The sequence below is a fragment of the Rattus norvegicus genome, chromosome 4, assembly GCF_021556685.1.
Source record: "Rattus norvegicus strain SHRSP/BbbUtx chromosome 4, alternate assembly SHRSP_T2T, whole genome shotgun sequence".
Classification (NCBI taxonomy): Eukaryota; Metazoa; Chordata; class Mammalia; order Rodentia; family Muridae; genus Rattus; species Rattus norvegicus.
In genome coordinates, this window is record NC_141537.1 from 166,719,017 (window position 1) to 166,728,387 (window position 9,371).

Consider the following 9,371-nt stretch of genomic DNA (forward strand, 5'->3'; position numbering starts at 1 on the left):
TTCCTCAGCTGTGATTTCATTGTTTAGCTCTGAACCCCATTTTTTAATAGAGGTGTCTGTCTCCCTGCAGTCTAACTTCTTCAGTTCATTGTATATTTTGGATATAAGTCCTCTATCAGTTGTAGGATTGGTAAAGATCTTTTCCCAATCTGTTGGTTGCCATTTTCTCCTAACCACAGTGTCCTTTGCCTTACAGAAGCTTTGCAGTTTTATGAGGTCCCATTTGGCGAATCTTGACCTTAGAGCATAAGCCATTGGTGTGTTGTTCAGGAAATTTTTTCCAGTGCCCACTTTTTTCTATTAGTTTGAGTGTGTCTGGTTTGATGTGGAGCTCCTTGATCCACTTGGACTTAAGCTTTGTACATGGTGATAAGAAGGGATCAATTTGCATTCTTCTACATGCTGACCTCCAACTGAACCAGCACGGTTTCCTAAAAATGCTATCTTTTTTCCATTGGATGGTTTTGGCTCCTTTGTCCAAAATCCAATGACCATAGGTGTGTGGGTTCATTTCTGGGTCTTCAATTCTATTCCACAGGTCTATATGTCTGTCTCTGTACCAATACCATGCAGTTTTTAATCACTATTGCTCTGTAATACTGCTTGAGTTCAAGGATAGTGATTCCTCCGGAATTCCTCGTATAGTTGAGGATAGTTTTAGCTATCCTGGGTTTTTTGTTATTCCAGATGAATTTGCAAATTGTTCTCTCTAACTCTATGAATAATTGGGTTGGAATTTTGATGGGCATTGCATTGAATCTGTAGATCGCTTTTGGTAAAATGGCCATTTTTACTAAATTAATCCTGTCAATCCATGAGCATGGGAGATCTTTCCATCTTCTGAGATCTTATTCAAATTCTTTCTTCAGAGGCTTGAATTTCCTATCATACAGATCTTTCACTTGCTTGGTTACAGTCGCACCGAGGTATTTTATATTATTTAGGAATATTATGAAGGGTGTCGTTTCCCTAATTTCTTTCTCGGCTTGTTTCTCTTTTGTGTAGAGGAAGGCTACTGATTTATTTGAGTTAATTTTATACCCAGCCACTTTGCTGAAGGTGTTTATCAGGTTTAATAGTTCTCTGATGGAACTTTTGGGATCACTTAAGTATACAATCATATGGTCTGCAAATAGTGATATTTTGACTTCGTCAGTTCCAATCAGTATCCATTTGATCTCCTTTTGTTGTCTGATTGCTCAGGCTAGGATTTCAAGAACTATATTGAATAAGTAGGGAGAGAGTGGACAGCCTTGTCTAGTCCCTGATTTTAGTGGGATTGCTTCAAGTTTCTCTCCATTTAGTGTAATGTTAGTGACTGATTTGCTGTATATGGCTTTACTATGTTTAGGTATGGGCCTTGAATTCCTTTGCTTTCCAGGACTTTTACCATGAAGGAGTGTTGAATTTTGTCAAATGATTTCTCAGCATCTAATGAAATGATCATGTGGCTTTTATCTTTCAGTTTGTTTATATAGTGGATTACATTGATGGTTTTCCATATATTAAACCATCCCTGCATCCCTGGAATGAAGCCAACTTGATCATGATGGAAGATTGTTTGATGTGCTCTTGGATTCAGTTTATAAGAATTTTATTGAGTATCCGTGCATCGATATTCATAAGGGAAATTGGACTGAAGTTCTTTCTTTGTTGGGTCTTTCTGTGGTTTAGGTATAAGAGTAATTGTGGCTTCATAGAAGGAATTCGGTAGTGCTCCATCTGTTTCAATTTTGTGGAATAGTTTGGATAGTGTTTGTACAAGGTCTCCTATGAAAGTCTGATAGAATTCTACAGTGAACCCATCTGGACCTGGGCTCTTTTTGGTTGGGAAACTTTTAATGACTCATTCTATTTCTTCAGAAGTTATGGGGTTGTTTAAATGGTTTATTTGTTCCTGATTTAACTTGGGTACCTGGCATCTGTCTAGGAAATTGTCCATTTCCTCCAGATTTTAATGTTTTGTTGTATATAAGCTTTTGATGTAGGATCTGTTGATTCTTTTTTAATTTCCTCTTATTTTGTTGTTATGTCTCCCTTTTCATTTCTGATTTTCTTAATTTGGACACACTCTCTGTGTCCTCTGGTTAGTCTGCTAAGGGTTTATCTATCTTGTTGATTTTCTCAAACATCTAGCTTTTGGTTCTGTTTATTCGTTGTCCTTTTTTTTCTACTTGGTTAATTTCAGCTCTGAGTTTGATTATTTCTTGCCTTCTACTCCTCCAGGGTGTTTTTGTTTCTTTTTGTTCTAGAGCTTTTAGGTGTGCTGTCAAGTTGCTGATATATGCTCTCTCCTGTTTCTTTCTGCAGGCACTCACAGATATGAGTTTTCCTCTTAGCACAACTTTCATTGTGTCCCATAAGTTTGGGTTTGTTATACCTTCATTTTCATTAAATTCATTAAATTTCCATTAATTTCTTTCTTTATTTCTTCCTTGACCAGGTTATCATTGAGTAGAGCATTATTCAACTTCCATGCATATGTGGGCATTTTCCTTACTGTTATTGAAGACCAGCTTTAGCCTGTGGTGGTCTGATAGGATGCATGGCATCATTTCTATCTTTTTGTATCTGTTGAGGCCTGTTTTATGACCAATTATATGGTCAATTTTGAAGAAAGTACCATGAGTTGGTGAGAAGAAGGCATATCCTTTTGTTTTAGGATAGAATGTTCTGTAAATATCTTTTAAATCCATTTGGTTCGTGATTTCTCTTAGTCTGTCTGTGTCTCTGTTTAATTTCTGTTTCTATGGTCTGTCCATTGATAAGAGTGGAGTGTTTAAATCTCCTACTATTAGTGTGTGAGGTACAATGTGTACTTTGACTTTTAGTAAAGTTTCTTTTATATATGTAGGTGCCCTTGTACTTGAAGCATAGATATATAGGATTGAGAGTTCATCTTGGAGGATTTTTCCTTTGATGAATATGAAGTGTCCTTCCTTATCTTTTTTGATGACTTTTGGTTGAAAATCTATTTTATTCTATATTAGAATGGCTACTTCAGCTTGTTTCTTCCAACCATTTGCTTGGAAAGTTGTTTTCCAGCCTTTTACTCTGAGGTACCATCTATCTTTGTCTCTGAGGTGTGTTTCCTGTAGGCAACAAAATGTTGGGTCCTCATTGCATATCCAGTGTGCTAATCTGTGTCTTTTTATTGGGGAATTGAGTCCATTGATGTTGAGAGATATTAAGAAATAGTGATTGTTGCTTCCTGTTAAATTCATGTTTCGATGTGAGATTATGTTTGTGCTTGTCTTCTCTTTGTTTTGTTGAAAATTGATTAGTTTCTTGCTTTGTCTATGCTGTAGCTTGCCTCCTTGTGTTGGGCTTTACCATTTATTTTCCTTTGTAGTGCTGGATTTGTAGAAAGATATTGTGTAAATTTGGTTTTGTCATGGAATATCCTGGTTTCTCCATCCACTTTAATTGAGAGCTTTGCTGGATACAGTAACCTGGGCTGGCAATTTTGTTCTCTTAGGGTCTTTATGACATCTGTCCAGGATCTTCTTCTGGCTTTCATAGTCTCTGGTGAGAAGTCTGGTGTAATTCTGATAGGTCTGCCTTTATATGTTACTTGACATTTTTCCCTTACTGCTTTTAATATTCTTCCTTTGTTTTGTGCAATTGGTCTTTTGAGTATTATGTAATGGGAGGAGTTTCTTTTCTGGTCCAATCTATGTGGAGTTCTATAGGCTTCTTGTATGTTTATGGGCATCTCTTTCTTTAGGTTAGGGAAGTTTTCTTCTATGATTTTTTGAAGAGATTTACAGATCCTTTAAGTTGGGATTCTTTACTCTCTTCTATACCTATTATCCTTAGGTTCGATCTTCTTATTGAGTCCTGGATTTCCTGTATGTTTTGGGCCAGTATTGTTTTCCGTTTTACATTATCTTTGACAGTTGTGTCGATGATTTCTATGGAATCTTCTGCTCCTGAGATTCTCTCTTCTATCTCTTGCATTCTGTTGGTGAAGCTTGTATCCACAGCTCCTTGTCTCTTCCTTTGGTTTTCTATACCCAGGGCTGTTTCCCTGTGTTCTTTCTTTATTGCTTCTATTTCCATTTTTAATTCCTTCACCTGTTTGATTGTGTATTCCTGTAATTCTTTCAGGGATTTGTGCCTTTCCTTTCTAAAAGCTTCTGCATGTTTATTTATGTTTTCCTACATTTCTCTAAGGGAGTTCTTTATGTCTTTCTTGAAGTCCTCCATCATCATGATCAAATGTGATTTTAAATCTAGATTTAACTTTTCTTGTGTGTTTGGATATTCCGTGTTTGCTTTGGTGGGAGAATTGGGCTCTGATGATGGCATGTAGTCTTGGTTTCTGTTGCTTGTGTTCTTGCGCTTTTCTCTTGCCATCACATAGTCTCTGGTGTTTCCTTGTTCTGCTCTAGGCCTGTGTGTCAGGAGTGCTGTAGACCTGTTTTCCTGTTCTCTTTCAGCCAGTTATGGGAACAAACTGTTCTGCTTTCATGTATGTAGTCGTTTCTGTCTACTGGTCTTCACGTGTTCCTGTGGGCGTGAGTACTGAGTCCACCAGGATGGTCACTTGGAGCAGAAAAGTTGGTCTTGCCTCTGGTTTCGGGCCTAAAGTCATATCTCAAATCCAGCTTTCAGCTCTCCGTGAGTGCAGCAAGCAGAAGGCCCTGCCCTGCCTTCACTCGGGACCCAGTGCACAGTGGCACTAGGCATTTTCCTCTAGGATCAGAAATGTGGTCTTTAGCGTGTCCCCAGCTTATAACATAGACGTGCAGTAGAGTTTGAACCCGTCTCGAGCATGAGGAACTCCTTTCCTGCTTTCCAGTGCCTGCAATGAAGAGGTCCCATCCATCCCCAGCAGCCAAGCCTTCTAATTCCAAGAACCCCCGAGTCTTCTTTGACGTGGACATCGGCAGGGAGCGAGTTGGATGAATTGTTTTAGAATTGTTTGCAGTTATTGTTCCTAAAACTGCAGAAAATTTTTGTGCATTGTGTTCAGGAGAAAAGGGCACTGGATCGACAACTGGAAAACCTCTGCATTTTAAAGGATGTCCTTTCCACCGAATTATTAAGAAATTTATGATTCAAGGTGAAGAATTCTGAAATCAGAATGGGACAGGTGGAGAAAGTATTTATGGTGAAAAATTTGAAAATGAGAATTTTCATTATAAGCAAGATCGGGAGGGTTTGCTGAGCATGGCAAATGCAGGCCCCAATAAAAATGGTTCTCAATTCTTTATCACAACAGTTCCCACTCCTCATTTGGATGGGAAACGTGGTATTTGGTCAAGTAATAAAAGGACTAGGTGTGGCAAGGATGTTTGAAAATGTAGAAGTGAGTGGTGAAAAACCTGCCAAACTCTGTGTTATTGCAGAATGTGGAGAATTGAAGGAAGGGGATGACTGGAAGATTCCACAAAGATAGCTCTGGGGATAGTCATCCAGATTTCCCTGAGGATGCAGACATAGACTTAAAGGATATAGATAAAATTTTATTAATATATGAAGATTTAAAAAACATTGGAAATACTTTTTTCAAGTCTCAGAGCTGCGAGATGGCTATTAAAAATATGCAAAGGTTTTAAGGTACGTGGATAGTTCAAAGGCTGTTATTGAGAAAGCAGATATATCCAGACTGCAATCTATAGCCTTAAGTTGTGTGCTGAATATTGGTGCTTGTGAATTGAAGATGTCAAATTGGCAGGTGGAAACTGACAGTTGTTTGGAGGCTCTTGAAATGAACCCTTCAAACACTAAAGCACTATACCAAAAAGCACAAGGATGGCAAGGATTGAAAGAATATGATCAAGCATTGGCTGATCTTAAGAAGGCGCAGGAGATAGCCCCAGGAGATAAAGCTATCCAGGAAAAATTGCTTAAAGTCAAGCAAATGATAAAGGCACAGAAAGATAAAGAGAAGGCAGTGTATGCAAAAAAATGTTTACTTAGTAAGGACACTGGTTCCTTCTTAATAAAGTTACAAATTACAGTGAAAAAAAAAAGAAATGTGGGCAGAGATTAGTCTCCTCTGGCTTCCCAGGCCTGTCTCCCCCTCTGAAGGTCTACTCTCCCTCCCACGGGATTTGGGTGCAGGGAGCTGTTTGATTGGGTCCCTTCAGATCCAGGCGGTGTCTGGACTACAGTGAGGAGTACCCCTATCTTCCTGTTCCCAGAAGCCCTATAGGGTTTCCTATTGAACCAGGGATGTGGGCAGTGGTGGACAGTGCTAACGGTCTCTCCTGCCCTGCAGGAGCAGGAATACCCACCTGTCTGGGCGGTGAGCTCTCTCACCCATGGGGTTTGGGAGCAGAGAGTTGTGGGACTGGATCAGCAAGGTTCGGGCCCCAGCTAGAAACTGGAAGTGCCTGGTCCCAGAGTAATTTTGCCTTTGTGAGTCCTGAGTCCACCAGGCAGGTCACTTGGAGCAGAAAAGTTGGTCTTATGTCTGGTCTCAGGCCTTGAGTCGCTTCTCAGATCCATGGCCATACTTCCTAATACTACCACTCCATAGTCCAAAGATATTTAAATGACTATCTTCCATTCCTTACCCTCTATAGCTTTTGTTCAAATACATGAGTCTATGGGGTAGATACCTAAACATATCATACTGCAAGATGCATTTGACCCATCATCAAAAAATCCATATACTCTATAGCAGCCTCAACAATGTTAAAAGCCCAAAGTTTTAAGACTTTTCTGAGATTCAATCACTTAACTGTAATCTGTCATGAAACAAAAATCAAACAGGATATCATATACCTCCAGCATTTAATACCATTCCAAAATTCCTTATACAGGTATTACTAGACTAAAAAGACAGAAAACTAGCTAGGCAACTCTGAACTTGCCATCTCCAAGTCCAGTATATCAAAGCAGTCTTCAGATCTCCGACTCCTATTTCATCCTTGTTGACGGCAACAAACTTTTAAGTTCACAGCTCCTTTTTCCACAATCTGGAATACACTTATGAATATCTATGTTCCACCAAAGGGCATGCATTACTTCTCCAGCTGTGCCCTTTATAAACTATTCTTTATTCAGTGGCAAACACAACAATAAATTAAGCTGGGTGGGATCTGGCCCTGAGAACACCAATTTATTAATCTTCTTTCCTTTAAAACAGGACTCAGCTCCATTTCACTTTCTGGTTCTTCTTTATTATTATTTGAAGTTTATTATTTTTTTTTCTTTTTTAACTTGCTATGCTAGATCAGAATGCTCTTCATGAGACTAAACCAATAAGTAAAGTCTCTGCGTGGCTTTTTGAGACTTTCTTCATCACAGCACTTAATATAAAATTCTTCTTTTTTTGCCTTTGTATTTTGTATAATACATTTTTTATCTTTTCTTTTACTGGATATTTTTTTAACTACATTTCAAATCTTATCCCCTTTTCCAGTTTCCCTTCTCTCCTGCTTCTATAAGGGTGTTCCCACACCTCCACCCCCACCCACTTCCTCAGGCCTTCCCACCTTGGCTTTCCTCCACACTGGGGCATTGAGCCTTCAAAGGACCATGGGCCCCTCCTCCCATTGATGTCCAACAAGGACAGCCTCTACTATTATATACACAGGTGGAACCACAGGTCCCTCCATGTGTAGCCTTTGATTAGTGATTTAGCCCCTGGAGACTCTTGGGGGGGGGGCTCTGTTTGCTTGATATTGTTGTCCTTCGTATAGGGTTGCAAAGCCCTTCAGCTTCTTCAGTCCTTTCTCTAACTCCTTCATTAGGGACCCCATACTCAGTCCAATGGTTGACTGCAAACATCTACCTCTACATTTGTCAGATTCTGGCAGAGCCTCTCAAGAGATAGATATACACACTTTGGTCTCCTTCTTTGTAACCATCATGTGATCTGTGAATATAAATCTCTTTAAATTAGCCTCATATAGACTCTATGGGCAAGTGAAAAGAGCAACCACATTCTTCACCACAATACCACAAAACAGTCTCTGGGTCACATACAAAAATTCATTTCCACTGAAACCACCTGGGCCAAGAATGCACATTTCAAATCAAACTCAGCAACAAAGGCATCCCTATTCCTACTAGGAAAGCCCATTATGTCACACTTAAAACATTCCAGTGCTTTCCAAAACCATAGCTCCCAAATCAACAGTCTTCCAAACAAATGCATAGTCAGGCCTGTCACAGTACACTACTTCTGATACCAACTTCTGGTTTAGTTAGTGTTTTATTGCTTGGGAAGAAACATCATGACCAATGCAACACTTAAAAGACACAACATTTGAAATGTAAATTAAAAATATCCAGGGGTTGGGGATTTAGCTCAGTGGTAGATTGCTTGCCTAGTGATCGCAAGGCCCTGGGTTCAGTCCCCAGCTCAAAAACAAAAAAAAATTCCAAGAAAAAAAGATGCAACATTTAAACGGGACTGGCTTATAGGTTCAGAGGTTCACTCCATTACTAACACAGGAGTATGGCAGCATGCAGGCAGATCTGGTACCAAAGGAGGATCTAAAATTTCTAAAATTTCAAAATTTCATTTTGATCCAAAGGCAGACAGGAGAAGAATGGCTTCCATATGACTATGGAAAGGGTCTCAAAGCCTACCTCCACAGTGACACACTTGCTCCAACCAGGGAACATATTCGCCAACAAGGCCACACTTCCTAATTATCCATTCCCTAGGTCAAGCATATTCAAACTACCATACTGGGATATACTCAACCTGGGTCAAGAAGCTTCCTCTTCTAGTGAGCAGTAGTCAGTGGTGTGAAGTAGGTCAGTTCATAGTCCAAGTGGAAACAGAATGTGTGCTCAGTCGTATGGGACCATTGCGATAAACCTCTTCCCCAAACACAAACACCAAGACTCTGAGAATAGCATAGAAGAGGAAGTAGGAAGAAAGCAAGAGCCAGCTATTGCAGAAAAGCTCTGTGAAATGCTGACATGTGGAAATGAAATAGCTATCACACTCACAAACTCACAGGAGCTGTGGTTACCTATATGCAACTGCACAAGATCAAGAAAGCTAAATTCCTGGGAAGATGTGGAGGGCCTTCAGTTCCTAATGAATGACTTTCGTTAGGTGACAGGTGCTACAAAAATAAAATTACTTCTTTGTTGAGACCATGGATGCTGGTAGTTTTTCTTGCTCCATTAGGTGCCCAACAACCATGCACCTATGACAATCACTAATTAAGAATATGTGATTTAAAGGAGAATATGTTAGAGCACATGCAGGAGAAGCTAGAGAGGTTCATTTGTTTGGAAGGCTTTTTCTAGTAATTTATTCTGAGGTGATTCTATCTTTATTTCTAAGTCATGTTTCTTCTATGCAGCAGAAAGATGAATCCATTCTGCCAGCCGGTGTCTTTTATTAGGGAAATGAATCCATTGGCTATATGCTAGTTCTTAATTGTTCTTGG

The 9,371-nt window shown here is 39.5% G+C and overlaps 1 protein-coding gene and 1 pseudogene across 4 annotated transcripts in view; both read left to right on the forward strand.

Annotated features, from left to right (window-relative positions):
• The window catches only part of LOC134486850 (uncharacterized), a 216,729-nt gene that overhangs the window by 160,461 nt on the left and 46,897 nt on the right, over nt 1-9,371 (forward strand). Inside the window, exon 2 of one of the 4 annotated variants that reach the window (XM_087659605.1) lies at nt 4,805-5,068. The exons of the other annotated variants lie outside the window; for them this stretch is intronic. The gene's annotated coding sequence lies outside the window, so the exon portion shown is untranslated. The remainder of the gene's footprint in view (nt 1-4,804; nt 5,069-9,371) is intronic. 4 annotated transcript variants of the gene reach the window in all.
• Nucleotides 4,813-6,001, forward strand: LOC108350824 (peptidyl-prolyl cis-trans isomerase D pseudogene; annotated as a pseudogene).